Source organism: Desmodus rotundus, chromosome 2, assembly GCF_022682495.2.
Source record: "Desmodus rotundus isolate HL8 chromosome 2, HLdesRot8A.1, whole genome shotgun sequence".
Lineage (NCBI taxonomy): Eukaryota > Metazoa > Chordata > Mammalia > Chiroptera > Phyllostomidae > Desmodus > Desmodus rotundus.
Window position 1 is genome coordinate 40,944,152 of NC_071388.1, and position 16,429 is coordinate 40,960,580.

The 16,429-nt window shown below is 36.5% G+C and overlaps 1 protein-coding gene across 1 annotated transcript in view; it reads left to right on the plus strand.

The window, feature by feature from the left end:
* LOC128780200 (uncharacterized) overlaps window positions 1–16,429 on the plus strand; it is a 486,095-nt gene that overhangs the window by 340,304 nt on the left and 129,362 nt on the right. The gene's annotated exons all lie outside the window — the stretch shown is intronic.

Genomic DNA, 16,429 nt, shown 5'->3' on the forward strand with positions numbered 1-16,429 from the left:
AATGTTATCATCAAACTGAGGGGTTTCTCCAAATCCTGAAGTGCCCTTCCTCTCTTTAGACGCCTTTTACTTTTTTATTCAAGTGTCACTGAAAATATATACATAATATAAGGCTTTTTATTTTAAAGAGACATAAAACATATTAGATATATATATGCTAAATATATTAGCTGACTATTAATAGTCTTCAGCTTTGACATGTTTCCTTTTGACAGACTCCTTGCACACCTTTTCCTAAATATAGTTTGCACATTACAGTTCTAGTTAGAAAGGCTGTTAAAGAGAATCACATGGATCAAATTTTACACTGTGGGCTGATGCATCCTAATGAAGATCAGGGGAGCCTTGGTGTGAGAAAGAAAAGAAGAGAAATCGATTTGAAGGTCTTTGGCAAAAAAGTTTGAAACTGAATTTATTCATTCATACAGTCACAGAACATGAATCGAGCACTTACACACAAATGGGCTTATGCTGGGCTTATAAAGGTGAGAAAGATAAAACTCCAGCTTACAACTTGCTTGTAGTCTGAGAGTGAGGACTGGGTGTTAAATTCATGGAAAGTGGCAAAAGAGATCAAGAAATCAGTCCAAACCTACTGCCTTCTAGTTGGTGAGACTTACACATAGCGGTTTATAAAGTTGTCTCTTGCATGTTTTCTCCTGTGTGTTGTATATGCAGTTTAAAATAGTTTCATGGTCTGAAGAAATTCTGCCTGAAAATTGGGACTCCAGAGAAAAAAGTAAGCACTCAAGTTTATATATTTATAGAATGCCTCCCAAGTTTAAAGAATAATTCCAGAAGCGGTAGGGAGGTAAAAGAGACTTGAGATGCAGCTGCCGTACTTGAGGACTCTATGCATCCCAACCCTCAGTTCTTAGATAGGCCAGCTACTGTTTTTTTTTTTTTTTTCAGAGAGGACACTCAATAACTTTTTGTGTTAAATAATATCTAACGTACAGAAAAGTTATAATAGTACATAGAATTCCTGACACTCGTGATCCAAAATTCACCAATTGTTAACATTTTGCCAAATTTCTTTTTTATCACTCCTCTCTTACATCCTCCCTCTCTTCTTCAACTATCTATATAATTTTTATATTTTTAAATAATTTTAATAGAGTGAACTCAGATTAGATTTGTGTCTTACTCATTGCTATATTCCTTCACAAAACCAAGCAACTGCCTTGTCTATACTTAAAAATATATATATATATGTGTGAATGAATGAATGAGTGAATGAATGAATGAGTGAATGAATGGCAAACAATATGCAACATAAACCTAGTCTTTGATCTTTTAGAGTTGTGTTTATACATAAATATAAAAGGTACTATATTATTTGTCTAAAACATATGTAATATTTTACAAAGTATGAATCATTCCCCAACTATATCTTATCAATAAGTGATTTCATTAAAAAAAAGGAAATAATATTGATACAATCAAATAAGGAAAGTGCAGCAGAAATATCAAATGACTTTATAAAGGAAGTAAAAGATAAAGCTTCAGGTGCTCCTGGCTCTTTTTCTTTTTCTGGGACAAATAGATCATCTATAGATCCTGGACAAAAAAGCAGGGATTTAAACAGAAACTGTCTTTCTGAAAAACACTCTGGCACCATTATTGAAACTGGTACCATTTGGCTGCTTGACACTTTTGGGATAACACTCTGCTTTCACAAATTTGGATGCTCTGGAGTCACATTCCAACATGATTTCCCAAATCCAGTTGTGCCAAAGCCAGCCAAGCCAGATAAGCCAGACAAATGGTAAGAGCACGTTTAGTGTTTTCCAGGGAACTGAAAAAAGCCAGTAAATAATTTAAATGACTGTTAACAACAAAATGTTCCTCATGTAATTATTCACAAGAAGATACATTATTTGAAAAAGATGAAGCTGAAGTTTGCAAATGCAAAGCAAAATGCTTTTGATTGCCATGTGCAATAGAGACTGATAAAAACACATTTTGCTTATTTCAAATTGGGAGGGCAAGATGTGGGAGGAAGATTGGTAATAACTGATATATGGACAAGGTCCAAATGCTACAGAACAATTGAATTCTGAATCATTTCTCGATCAGAACTGCGGTTATAACGCTTTTCCTTTCCTTGTTGAAATAAATCCAAGCGGCATCAGGTCATAACAGGTCCCAGATGTCATCTCGAGCTCACCTGATATAAATTAAGTTTCATTGTTAACAACTAATGTTGTCATGTAAGCCAACTAAATAAGCTAAATATAAAGCCAGAACCAAAGTCTTATAACATATTTTATAACAATGCCACAATTTATGGTCTGGAAACATGGAATAAATACTAGTGATGAATTTTCAGTCAGACAAATTTTCACAGAAAGTAATTTTTAGGCTAAATATTTCACAAAAAGAAAAAATGATCTATTAGTTATAGCATAAAACCATTTTTAAAATATGGCATGTACTTTCCCATGATAAATTTCATCATATGAAATCAGCTTGATGGTTATGTAGCATTTTGAAGAGCACAAAAGTCTTAAATTATTGGCTAATGTAGGTTATATTAATCACAGATTTTTAAAACAACATGCTTACTTAGAGTTACAAAATTGATGATCTTTTAGCTCAAAACACAGAAGTATCACTATCTGGGCTCTTCTACTTAAAGCACACCAGGGTCTCTGGTGTGAGACCTGAAGAGAGTCTTATGACCCAAATGAGAGTATTAAAGTTATTTCTGTTAGTTCCTTCTTCTTTCAAAATATGTACACTATGCTTTAAATGTGGGAAATTCTGGATTCATTTTCTCTTATTTTTCTGATTACATCTTTGCACATGTGGTAGATCTTGGTATTCAAAATGAAAATGTTTTCCTTTATGTCCCTTATTTTATGGAGACTTTTTGTTATTCATTTGTTTTTAATGATAAAAACACATTCCTTATACATTTAGAAAATGGGTTTAAGAGTTTAAGGGTTTAAAATCTTCTAAACTCATCATATTTGTTCTGCACATTTCTGGTAAACTTGCTGGAGAACTGAATCAATGAGTATGTTGATTTTTTTAAAAAAAATGTAGCCCTGGCCAGTGTGGCTTGGTTGGCTGGAGCATCGTCCCATTTAGCTAAAGGTTACAGGTTCTATTCCTGGTCAGGCACATACCTAGGGTGCAGGTTTGACCACTGGTCGGTCAGGGCAAAAGCAACCAATTGATGTCTCTCTCTCTCTCCCCCCCCCCTCCTTCCTCTCTCTCTAAAAACCAATGAAAAAAAAAATCCTTGGGTGAGGATTAAATAAATAACTACATTTTTTAAAAAGATATTTAGAAAAGCTGTCTAATATTCTCAATGCCAGAAAGTAATCACTTAAGAATCAATCATACCTAAAGTTACCCTGTTATGTCTTTTAAAACTTCTTTACAGCTAAAAAGGTTAGGTTTGTGTTTCTCTCTTTCCAATAAAAAATGTAAAAAATGCAGAGGAGGAGAAAGATATAATATTATATCTCACTAACACTGTTCGAAACATTTACTATTCTGTTACTTAAGCTGCATATTTACATTTATAAGACAATGTTTTGAATGCAGGAAGGGAATTGATTCTAGTTTTCTGCCCAGCCATTCTCAGAGTTCTATTTGTGATTATTCAGAGATTTATGATAAACTTTCTGAATCTTACATATGCTGCATAATCCTAGGATTATAAAAATGGCACCTCACATGGTTCAACTTTCATGTTTATCTAATTCATCCTTAAGAATTATTTGAAGGATATAAGAAAATACATGCAGTTAGTTAGGTTTTAACTAATTCTTAGAATCCAGGTAGTGTTAGTACCTACATTAGTACATTTATTTTTCTGATCTGTAAGTAGAATGAAGAAAACCCAAAGTAGAAAGTGAAATTATTGCTCAACTAAGTGATTATTTTGTCTACATTATATCAAATTAATAGTTTGACTTTTTCACTGAGTATGCTTAACTGGAAGTAGTGTTGGAATTTTATAGGTGCAGCCAAGTGTTTTAACAATGAAGGAACAATGCTTCCCATAATTTATTCTATATAGCATTTTAAACCCACTGTTTTCTTTGTAGCCTTATAGTTAATAGAGAACAAATGAACATCATTACTTTCTACCCTTGTGATATTCCTTATATCTGAAACTTGATCTCTCTTCTTCTTTCAGTCAAAAAACGCTAAATTCTTTCTTATTTATTTTCCCTCACAATCTTTGGAAATTAACTTACAGTTGTCTGAGACTCAGTTTTCTCACCTGTAAAATAGAAATCGTTATACGTCACTCTTAGATTTGTTACAAAGATTGGAGATTACTACAAGTAACTGCATAGAACCTCCCACAACACAGTCAGCTTCCCATAAGAACAAATTCCCTTCTCTTTGATTGGTATTGGAATCCTAATTAGTCGACTTGTGTCAATAGACAGATTATTCAAAGACAACTCAATAGAAAATTGGCAATGGCTTGAACAAGCACTTCACAAAGAAGATATAAGAATAACCAATAAGCATTTAAAAAGAGATTCAACATCATTGATAATTAGGGAGTGCAGTTTGAAACCATTAATGAGCCCTGATCAGTGTGGCTCTGTTGGTTGAGCATCGTCCTGAAAAATGAAATGTCTGGTTCAATTCTTGGTAGGCAGCCAATCATTGTTTCTCTCCCTCTCTCTCCCTCCTCCCCTCCCCTCTAAAAATAAATAAATATAATCTTTAAGAAAAACTAAAAACAACCTTGTGCATTTAGTTTTTGGATTGTACCATGTTTTTTATGAATGGAGCAGTTGGGTAAATTGGACTTTACGTAATATTGTAGAAACCTGAAGAGCAGAGCCTTTCAATGACCTTCTTCATGCCATAATCCAAACACACTAGTTTGAACTTCATTTTCCCATTGATAACTTGTAACTGCAATCTCCATGCTGGAATTGCTCTCATTGTCAAGATGAAAGTAAAATTTATATGAGAATGGCAAGTGATTGTCAAAATAACTTTTCAAAAGTCAGGAGATAACCGTATCTCAAGAGTAAAATACTGTCCGGTGATCATGTGTTCTGAATGAAGGAAGGGTCTTGCTCCTGCTCTCACTTTTCCGTCGTGGAAATGGTAAAAATATGATAAAATAGAAGCTATTATTTGAGTTCAGGGAAAATTGAAGGTATTCTATTGAAATATTCCTCTTTCCTCCAGTGTGCTATTTGTTGTTGATTTTTAAATGTAATATAAGTTCATGGTATTTTGGTAGAATTTTTGTACATAAAAGAAATCTTAATATAATTTATATTATTGACCTGAAAGTTCAGAGGCAATATTAACAAATAGCAAGCAATGTCTGAGTAAGGTTGTATTATTTATGACAAAGGTATCTCTATCATTTCAGGACACGTTAGTCAATTGTGCTAAAAATGCACTCTCCAGTACTTTATAGATTGTGCTTATTTCTTAATGTCAGGTTCCTATTCTTTTAGAAACCTTAAGTCTATATAACTGATTTTTTTCTGTTCAAATTCCTTTCTTCCTACTTCTAGATGATTGCACAGTTCCCTTCCAGTTTCATGACTCTATGACTGTGTAGTAAAGTTGAATCTGATATAATTCCTTATAGATGCTCATGTATTACTTTGAATTTCCAGAAACATTTATGGAGAAAATTAATTGATGATATGTACTACCTGTCTTATAGAGAGTACTTACTCTCATATAGTCTATTTTGCTGTATACTGTAGGGCCTACACTACTGTATTAAAGCTGGTGACTTTTTTTTTGATAGACCAACAGACTGACTGACATATATAGATAGTTGGATGAATGGGTGGATGAATGGATGAAGGGTCAAGGAGATGGATATATGTGTGGTCTCTTCCTGATGAGGTCAAAGCTTCAACTACAGTATTTTCCTCCCAAAGCCTTTGTATCAATATCACAGACATTGTTTGTCTTGCCGAATATTTCTGCAGAAGCCTGTCCAATACTGTTCTTTTATGAATGGCCTTCTGGGATGCTCTGAAACTATGTCAAAGTTTCAGCCAACTTCGATTACTACCATGAAGATCCTTCCAAGCTTTGGTTTTTAGCATGGCTGCTGAATCTTCCATTTCTTCTCTTTCAAGGCAGTGGTAGACTGATCTAATAAGATACTATAATTCTTTGGTTTTTTTCTGAAATGAGCTAAAGAATATTTTCCAAAACTGTATTTTGAACATTATATAAGGAATAAATAATTATTTTAAAAGAAATATTGATGGTTTATAAACAAAATAAAATTGGTTTGTTTTTAAAGGAATTTATTTTGTGTAACCAAAAGAGTAAGCAAATGAATTATTTACATTAGTATATTTATTTTTCTGTGAAAAAATTTCACAACCATTTTTTATTATTTTATTTTTTGATTATGCTATTATAGTTGTCCCAATTTTTCCTCCCTTGCCCCCATCCACGCACACCCCCACTCCCTCAGGCAACCCCCACAGCCTGTCCATGTCCGTGGGTCATGCATATGTGTTCTTTGGCTACTCTTTTTCCTATGTTGTACTTTACATCCCCATGGCCATTTTGTGACTTCCAATTTTTACTTCTTAATCCCTTTACCTTTTTTGTCCTTCCTACCAACATCCTCCCATCTGGCAACCATCAAAATGTTCTCTGAATCTATGATTCTGTTTCTGTACTGTTTTCTTATTTATTTTGTTTTTTAAATTCAATTGTTGATAGATATGTATTTGTTGCCATTTTATTATTCATATGTTTTATATTCTTCTTCTTAAAGAAGACCCTTTAACATTTCATATAATAATGGTTTGGTGGTGATATACTCCTTTAGCTTTTTCTTGCCTGGGAAGCTCTTTATCTGTCCTTTGATTCTGAATGATAGCTTTGATGGATAGAATAATCTTGGGTGTATGTCCATGCCTTTCATGACTTTGAATACTTCTTTCTAGCCCCTTCTTGCCTGTAAGGTTTCTTTTGAGAAATCAGCTGATAGTCTTATAGGAATTCCTTTGTAGGTAACTGTCTCCTTTTCTCTTGCTGCTTTTAACATTGTCTCCTTATCTTTAATCTTGGATAATGTAATTATGATGTGTGCTTTAATCTTGGATAATGTAATCTTGGTGTGTGCTTCCTTGGGTCCAACTTCTTTGGGACTCTCTGAGCTTTCTGGACTTCCTGGAAGTCTATTTCCTTTGCCAGATTGGGGAAATTCTCCATTATTTTTTCAAATAAGTTTTCCATTTCTTGCTTTTCCTCTTCTCCTTCTGACACCCCTATGATTGGGATGTTGGAACATTTAAAGCTGTCCTGGAGGCTCATAAGCCTCTCCTCATTTTTTTTGAATTCTTGTTTCTTCATTCTGTTCTGGTTGAATGTTTATTTCTTCCTTCTGGTCCAAATTGTTGATATGAGTCCAGGTTTCCTTCCTGGCACTGTTGGTTCCCTGTATATTTTCCTTTATTTTACTTTGCATATCCTTCACTTCTTCCTCTATTTTGTGACTATACTCAGCCATTTCTCTGAGCATCCTGATTACCAGTGTTTTGAACTGCATCTGATAGTTTGGCTATCTCTTCATTGCTTAGTTCCATTTCTGGAGCTTTGATCTGTTCTTTCATTTGGGCCATATTTTTTGTCTTGGCACACCTCTCACATAGTAAGGTGTGGAGCCTTAGGTATTCACTGGGGTGGAGCAATGCACGTTCTGCTTTGTGGTGCTGTCAGTGGGGGAGGGGCCCAAGAGGGAACAATGCCACTTGCTCAGCTCTCTCGGCTGGCTTTCAGTCACCTCCCCCACTAACCACAAACAAATTGGGCCCTCCTGGTGCTGATTCCCTGGGTGGGTGGGTTTGTGTATGTTCCAGGACCTTGGGGATCTCTCCAAGGAACTCTCCTGTGAATCTGGGAGTTTATCTTGTTGCCACATCCCTCACAGGTTTTTACAGTCAGAAGTTCTGAGGCTTTATTTACCTGAACTAGAAACCTGGTTGCACAGTCTGTCTTGCACCCCAGTTGTTCCTCCCGGTTTATCCACCTGCAAATGTGGGACCACTTGGTCCACCAGTCCCTGCCTTGCCTGTCCCAGTGTTCAAGCCACCTCCTTGCTGGGAGTCCTTTCTGCCCTGGCTGCCCATCTCTGCCACTCCTACCGGTGTGGATGAATGTTTCTTCTTTAACTTCTTGGTTGTCAGACTTCCATACAGTTTGATTTTCTGGCAGTTTGGGCTATTTTTTGTTTTTAAATTTGTTGTTGTCCTTCTTTTGGTTGTGTGAGCAGGTACAGTTTATCTACCTATGCCTCCATTTTCAGGATTCCTTTTTCTTCTTGCTGTTCTGATTGGGTGTTTTTTGCTCTCTTATATTCCAAACGATGATTTGATTCTCAGCTTCTTTCACTCTGGTGTTGATTCCCTGTAAATTTTTCTTTATTTTAATTAGTGCATCCTTCATTTCTGACTGGTTCTTTTTTATGGTTTACATATCCTTTTTTATACTTTTGAAGTTCTCACTAATTTCACTGAGCATCCTTGCAACCAGTACTTCGAACTCTGCATCTAGTAGCTTGCTTTTCTCCATTTTGTTTCCTTCTTTTTCTGGAGTTTTGTTCTGTTCTTTCACTTGGGCCATATTTCTTTGTCTCCTCATTTTGGCAGCCTCCCTGTGTTTGTTTCCACATATTAGGTAGAGCTGCTACATCTCCCAGGCTTGATAGAGTGGCCTAATGTAGTAGGTGACCTGTAGGGTCCAGTGTCACAGCCTCCCCTATTACCCAAGCTAAGTACTCAAGTTGTGCCCACTCTGTGGGCTGTGTAAACCCTCCTCTTATAGTTAAGCTTTGATTGCTATTGGTACATCCAAGGTCAGCCACTGCCTGTGTTCTGTCTGGGGTCACACAGCATAAGCTACAAAGCACACTGTAGATGGCTACTACTTGTCCTGGGCTTGGAGGTGCTAAGGTGAAGCCAAGCTGTGAACCAAGGCTGGCTGCTATTAGTGCCAGGCCTGGGGCAACTTAGCGAGAGGTATGGGGCTCACTGAGGCTTGATGCTTCTTGTTTGAAATTAATTAGGAAAATCTGATGGATGGGCCAAGGCAAGCCATTCATATGGAAAAGCCAAACAGCTTGGATGGGCCCAAAAGTTGGGTGAGGCTGAGCCTCAGGGAATCACCAGGATGGAGCAAACAGTGTGAGCCAGGTTGATGGAGTCTCAGATATGGTGCTCACCTTCTGGCTCAGTGGTTCTATTGGGAGGAGGGATCAGGAAAGGAACAATAGCCTTTGCCAGCCATTGTTGCCCCCTAGCTCTCACCCTGATGTCAGGCAATTCAGTTCTTACCCGTATGTCTTTGATGCTTTTCAATCTGCTACCCTCATGTAGGAGCTCAGAGGGAATGAGTCTCAGTAAGTCTGTGCACAGGCCCTTTAAGAGGAACTGCCAGGGAGTCCAGCAGTTCTGTCTTCCACAGCCTTAATCCCCACTGGTTTTTACAGTCAGAAGTTATGACAACTTCCCTTCCTAGCACTGGAACCCTTGGCTGCGAGGCCTAATGTGGGGCTGGGACCCTTCGCCTCTTAGATATCTCTCCCAATTTCTATCCACCACACATGAGTGGGACCAGCCTGTTCTGCATCTCTACCCCTCCTACCAATCATGATGTAGTTTCCTTTTTAATTCCATAGTTGAATGACTTCCATTCAGCTTGATTTCTTGATGGTTCTGAATGATGGTTGTTCTATAGTTTAGCTGAAAATTGAGGTAGTTGTGTGAGGAGGCAAGCTGTGTTTATCTATGTCACCACCTTAACCAGAAGTCCAGAAGCACTTTTTAACAAAAATCTAATATCAAGAGGTAGCACTGTGAATGACTAACATCCCGTTGATACACATTGTCCCACTATATTAGAACTAATTGTTTTACCTCTACTATCTCTCTACAAAATGGAAATAAATTCTTTCCAAGTTGGCATTAGAAAGTGCTTCAATATATTTAGGGCAAAAGTATCCTTTTTCATAGGGGAAATAAAATACACATGCAAAACACATTCATTCAACAATGATTTTATCAGTTAAAGAGCATCATATAAAGTTTCAAAAACATTAAGTGGTTGAGACCAGAATTTATCTCAATACAAGATAGTTCATAATACTAATGTCATTGATTAAAGACCTTTCCTGAGAATACAATGGAACTGACAAGCTAAAACAACATGTCTGTGTTCATCCTACCCACCCCAAAATATCTAGGTACTATGAATACAATTGCAGCAACTGGACACCTTAATTTAATAAAGTTGTGTGATGGGACCTTGAAGACTTTCAGCATAGCTCAAAGCAGTGAGAGGGAATGAACCTAATATTTAATGAACAGCTACAAAAACAAGTACTGTGAAGAATATTTTGTCAGCATGAATTCACTGAATGCTTAAAATATTCCTGACAGAGTAGATTGTTCCCACTTCACAGGTGATAAAGAAACTCGGTCTCAGAGACGCTGACTTTCTTAAGTTGATATAGCCAGGGTGTGTACAGGATTTGCCCTTTTGGTTATCTCTGGTATATTCTAGGAGCTGTGGAGGAATAGAGGAATAGATAAAATATTTTCCCCTTTCATCAAATTACTTGCAAGTTGGTGAAGTGATATAGACATACATACCAATGTAACGGCACAAGGATAAAAAGAAAAAGAATAAACACAAGACTGAAAATGGTGGTCACTTTGCTAAAGAAAGAGGAATTAAGGAAGGACACTTCCACTTCTTAAGTAGAATGAAGTGTACATGGGTTTTTGTTTTATTATTCTTTATGATGTATATTACATTTATGTGTATAAAACAATATAATATATAATTTTGTTTTGCTTGTATGAAATGAGGGTCTTCATGTTATAAAAACACTAGTACAAATAGCTAAACTGTATGTGATTTACAGGTACCATAGCTACTAGTGGAAAAGTCCAAAATATAATTTATATATCAATTGGATATTATGTGATTTGGAAGAAAATAATTCTAATGTCCTATATAACCAATGGGCTTAGTGTCAGAATAAGCCATTTGATAAGTGATGAAACTAAGAAATGCTTAAAGGCAATTAAGTACTTCATCCTCAAACCACATTAGGGACATTATATATTTGTGACAGCTGTCAATGTCATAAGATAAGAATATTAGAAAATGTCTAATAGAGTGATATAATAACTTGCTTCTTCATAATTCAAAATATTCACCAGCAACACTGTAAATATACTGAGGTCTATCCAGAAAAAGTTCAACTATTGTTAATATAACAAGAACAGTTTGTATGTCATCGATGTAACCTGGCAGCCAAGGAGAGTGGACTGGAATGTGCGTGTGTGAACAATGGTGACTTCACTGTACTAGTCTGTGGGGGCAGTAGACACCATTGAGTGAACATGTATACTATGTGGGCATTGCATTCAAAATGACTGAGTGAGTAGAACAATGGATCTGCATCAAATTTTGCATTAAGCTTGAGCTTTACTCCTCAGGAACTATTTGAATGATTCAGATGGCTGCAGCTATGGGCAACTGGTGATTGGCAGCTTCATCACAATAATGCATCTGATCATGCATCATGTCTTGTACAGAGTTTTTTAGCAAAACATCAAATCACCCAGGTGACTCAGCACCCCCTACAGCCAGATTTGGCACCCTGTGACTTCTGGCTTTTCCCAAAATTAAAATCATCTTTGAAAGGGAAAAGATTTCAGACTGTTAATGAGATTCAGGAAAATATGACAGGGCAGCTGATAGTGATTGGGAAAACTGTGTCAGGTCCCAAGGTGCCTAGGGTGGACTGAGGTGTCATTGTCCTATGCACAATGCTTCTTGTATCTTGTATCTTTTTCAATAAATGTCTCTATTTTTCGTATTACATGACTGGATACTTTCTGGACAAGTCTCATACATGTTTCTTATAGCAGGTATAACAGGGCCTTAAACATAATGGACACACAAATAGGGCTTAACTTAAAATAACTGATACTAATTCATACCTACCATCTAGGTAATTTTCATACATTATTTTTTTATCTTCATATCTACCCTGGAAGGTACATGAACTTTTCCCATTGTCAATGTAAAGAAACTGTAGCTCAAAGAGATTTAATATTTTTGCCCAAAGTCATAGGCTAATACATAGAAAAATCAGTATTTGAACCCATGTTCATTCCACCATACAATCACCTAATGGCAGGTAACATTAATCCTCAAAACCATCTTGTAAGGTATGTTCTATTGTCTTCCTAAACTGACAAATAAAGTAACTGAGACATGAAGAGATTGCCGCATGTTCATAGTCACACACTAGACTTGGACCTGGGGATACTGAAGTGGGAGGCAGACTGGACCAGATCTCATGCCCGCACATCTGGGTTCGTGGCAACCACTGTGGCAGAGAAGAAAGACACCATCTCACATGCACACTTCCTCATGGCAAACCAGGACAGAAGCCTTACTGAAAGGCAAACCTTACTCTCTGGATTTGAGGGGCCTGAGACTGGCAAAAATACCCCCTGCCCTTTGGCTTCTTGAAAGTGGACAGGGCCCCAGCTGGGTAACTCAGTTGGTAAGAGTGTTGTCCAATACGCCAAGGTTGCAGGTTCAATCCCTGATCAGGGCACATACAAGAAATCAACCAATAGATGCATAAATAAGTGGAACAATAAATCAATCTCTCTTTCTCTCTCTCTCTTTCTCCCCCCCCCTCTCAAATCAATAAAATAAAAAATATTGAGTGGACAGAATCTCCCATGCAGTCCAGAAGACCAAAATCCACAGCAATATACACTTAACACTTGAGTTCAGTGCCCCATTAAAGTGTGGTGAGGCAAGAATCCCCCCAAAACTATCTCCATTCTTCCTTCTCCTTCTCACACTCAGGCTTCTAACATCAAAGTTTATTGTTAAAAGCATCCTTAATCGAAATATTACTGTATATATTTTCACTAGAGAGAAGAATGTCAGGGAAATTTGTCATGATAGGTGTTTACCATAAGTTTGACATGCATTATTGTCAGATCATTCTGCTCTCCTTCCATAATTTTTCTATGCAATTTATTTATGTGCATATTTAAATGGTGTGCCACTTAATTGAAATTATAGTGTGTTCAAGCCAGATTTGACACTGACTGGCAGTTGCTACTAAGGAATACTTGGAACCTATGAACAGGTCATTTTCCAAATAGTACCGATATAACCATATTATTCAGCAGACTATTTCAGCAAATCAGATAGCTGATATTGCCAACACAAGTACCTCACTCAGTACAGGCAGGATTATGTCTCGGTCACCTTTACGGTCCTCACTCCAGAACTACATCTGTCATAGCAGATGGCGGGACCCCTAGCTGCTTCTCACAGCCTGCCTACGAAACCCACAGCCTTGAAAATAACTTTTAAAAAATTATTCAACCCTCAGAATCCTTCTTTAAATATGTAAGTATTTGTATTTCATATTAAAAAACAGTACTTGATTCAGTTTTTAGTAGTTTTCATCCAGATTTCTGTTATTATAAAAGTACAGCCTGTGGCAAAGGAAACAAATTACAAATAGAAGATGATTACAAATAGAAGATTCTTGATAGGGCAATAGCCCAAACAAGTTCAAGGAACCAACAAAAACAATAAATATGTTTAGATTTTATTTTTTTATTTTAGAAAAGCTAAAATTTTATGAAGAGCAGGAGATACTTTATGTTCCTTTTCCCTCCCTTGTGTCTTCTACTCTACACATCTCTGGATCTCGGGCACATGACTTTACCACTCTGTGCCTCTTCATCTGTAAAATAGGATAACAATAATAATAATACCCTTCTCATCGGGTTATTGGGTGGATTAAATGAGGTAAAACAGGTAAACTACACATCAGATACTTGGCATGTGATAAGTGCTATATTTCAGCTAACATTATTATTTATAATTGTTGTTCCATTATTATTATTCCATGATTATTATACATCACGTCTTATCTTACAGTAGCTTCTAAAATAAATTTATGAAATATTTGGAGTACCTCTATGAATATAAAAAATTATAAGCATAATTAAAATGAGAATGAGTATATAACCAAAGGTCATACTAATTAGTATATAACCTAAAAGGTCATTTTGGAATAGTAGTCTTTGAAATTATAATATGGAGTCACTAATAAAAACACCTTTATTTTTCTACAGACTAGATTCTGCAACATACTAATGTGTTCTGGAAAGAAACTTCAACCCTGTATCAATTGTACATGTAACGCCAAGAACTTTGCTATTGGGAATATCTGATCACCTTGACCATGGTCTCTTTAAGATTATATTTTCTCCTGTAGCTTTTGTTTGGCAATTAGTAATTAAGTAAATAGCTAAGTAATCAGTATCTTGGAACTATTTGGGATGTAAAAGGGGAAAGGAACTAACATTTGTTGAATACCTTCTAAGTGCCAGAAAGGTTATTATGTGCTTTACATGTTATCATTATTCCATTTAATTCCCGTAACTGTCTCCTGAGATAGATATTATCCCTATTTTACAAATGAGGACTTTATTTCTCAGACACTTCTTCGTCTGATGTGATTAGACTGCTAAGAAGTGGTGAGTCAGGGTCTAGAACCTAGGTTTATCTGTCTCTTGAGCCTATTCCCTGTATACTGTACAAAAAAAAAATTATGTTTATTTTGAGCAACTACTTTTGACTGATAACAGTTCTCCAGATTATCTGAAAATCACCTTTATTTTTTTGGTAGATGAGCTCTTTTTTTTATTTCTGTTCAATTACAGTTGTCCCCATTTTCCCCCCATTATTCTCCCCTACCCAACCCCACCTTCCACATTCAATCCTCCGCACACACCCCCACCTCGTTATCTTTGTCCATGGGTCCTTTATACCTGTTCCTTGACTTGACTCTTCCCTTTCTTTCCCTGTTATCCCCCTCCCCTTCCCTGGTTACTGTCAGTTTGCTCTTTATTTACATGTCTCTGGTTATATTTTACTCACTTGTTTGTTTTGTTGCTGAAGTTCCACTTACAGGTGAGATCATATGGTATTTGTCTTTCACCATCTGGCTTATTTCACTTAGAATCTGATTTCATGGCCTTATGGGAAATGCTAACAAAGTTTCTTACTTTCTGAATCTAATTAAAAGGATATTTCGGTTTAATCTTTGGGATTTCGGGCAAAAATTCACAGACAAAGGGTGCAGGAATTTCACACACCCCCAAGGAGGTGAAATGTGCTGTGAGAGATGTAGTGAGCTGCCGTCAGTCAGAGCCCTGCAGGGGCACTTAGGAAATGGAGTCCTGCAAATGTGTTTGCTCCTTGAGCTGCTCCTCGCCCTGTTGCCAGGAGAGGCTACCTCTCTTCTTTATTCTGCTTGAGTTTACCTTCCAAGACAGAAGAAGAATGGTTAGTCTCAGGAGGTGGAAGGAGCTGGACTGATTTTTTAAGGGCCTGGGTTTTACTCACAGCTCTTCTGCTTTCTAGTTGTGTGACTGGGGCAAGATTCCATTACTTCTCAGAGACTCCACTCTCTCAACTCTGATATGGGGAAATAATATGATGATTAAATGAGGTAGTATTTCTGATACACCTGCTACACAGTAAGCAAAGGACTTACTAAATAGTAGCTATTCATTGTTACTGATGAACCAGTAACACAAAATAGCATGTCATAAATACGTACTATTAGATATCCAAGATATGTTAATCATTTTTGCCACTTAAGGACTTTTGTGCAAAAAGGCCAACCCAGTACTGTTCCCTTCCCACTTACTGGTTGCACATATAGTTTGAATGGAAACTAATATCCTCTCCCGTATTTCTTCTTTGGCTCTCTTATTCCCCAGAGTCTGTATAGTACATTGCCTCAGATTATCTCACTAATAACTCAGATCCTATTGTCTAAATATGGGGTTGTAAAGTCTCATCTACTTCTAGATGTGAAGAGTAGTATACAATGTAAATATATGGTCAAAAGAATCTATCTACACAGTTCATTCTACCCTATATGTCTAAAGAGCCAATTAGACCGACGTGGGATTATTATTTTCAAAAGAGCTCTACTACCTGGAATTAATGGTGAAGCTCTCCATTTTCAAAAACTAGACAGCATGAAATACCCTTTTCAGTTCCTCTTGAGCCATCCTATTTTATTATATTTAATATAGAGGCAGGTGTTTTAATATGCAAAGCACAAAACGCGTCTTGAGGAGTGGAATGTGCATTAGAGTTGTAGAGAATGTTTCACCCTCAGAGAGAGAATGAGCTTTTCTGTTTACTTTGCTTTAGTAAAAAAAATTAAAATTAAAGTTTTGTTGTCATGAATTAAAACACTACATAATGAAATAGAAGTAAGTAAATTAAATGTTTAGTTGATTCTATGAGGCAACAATATGCCAAAAAAAGGAGAATCACCAACACTTAACATAAGAAAACTAGAAGTTTCTGT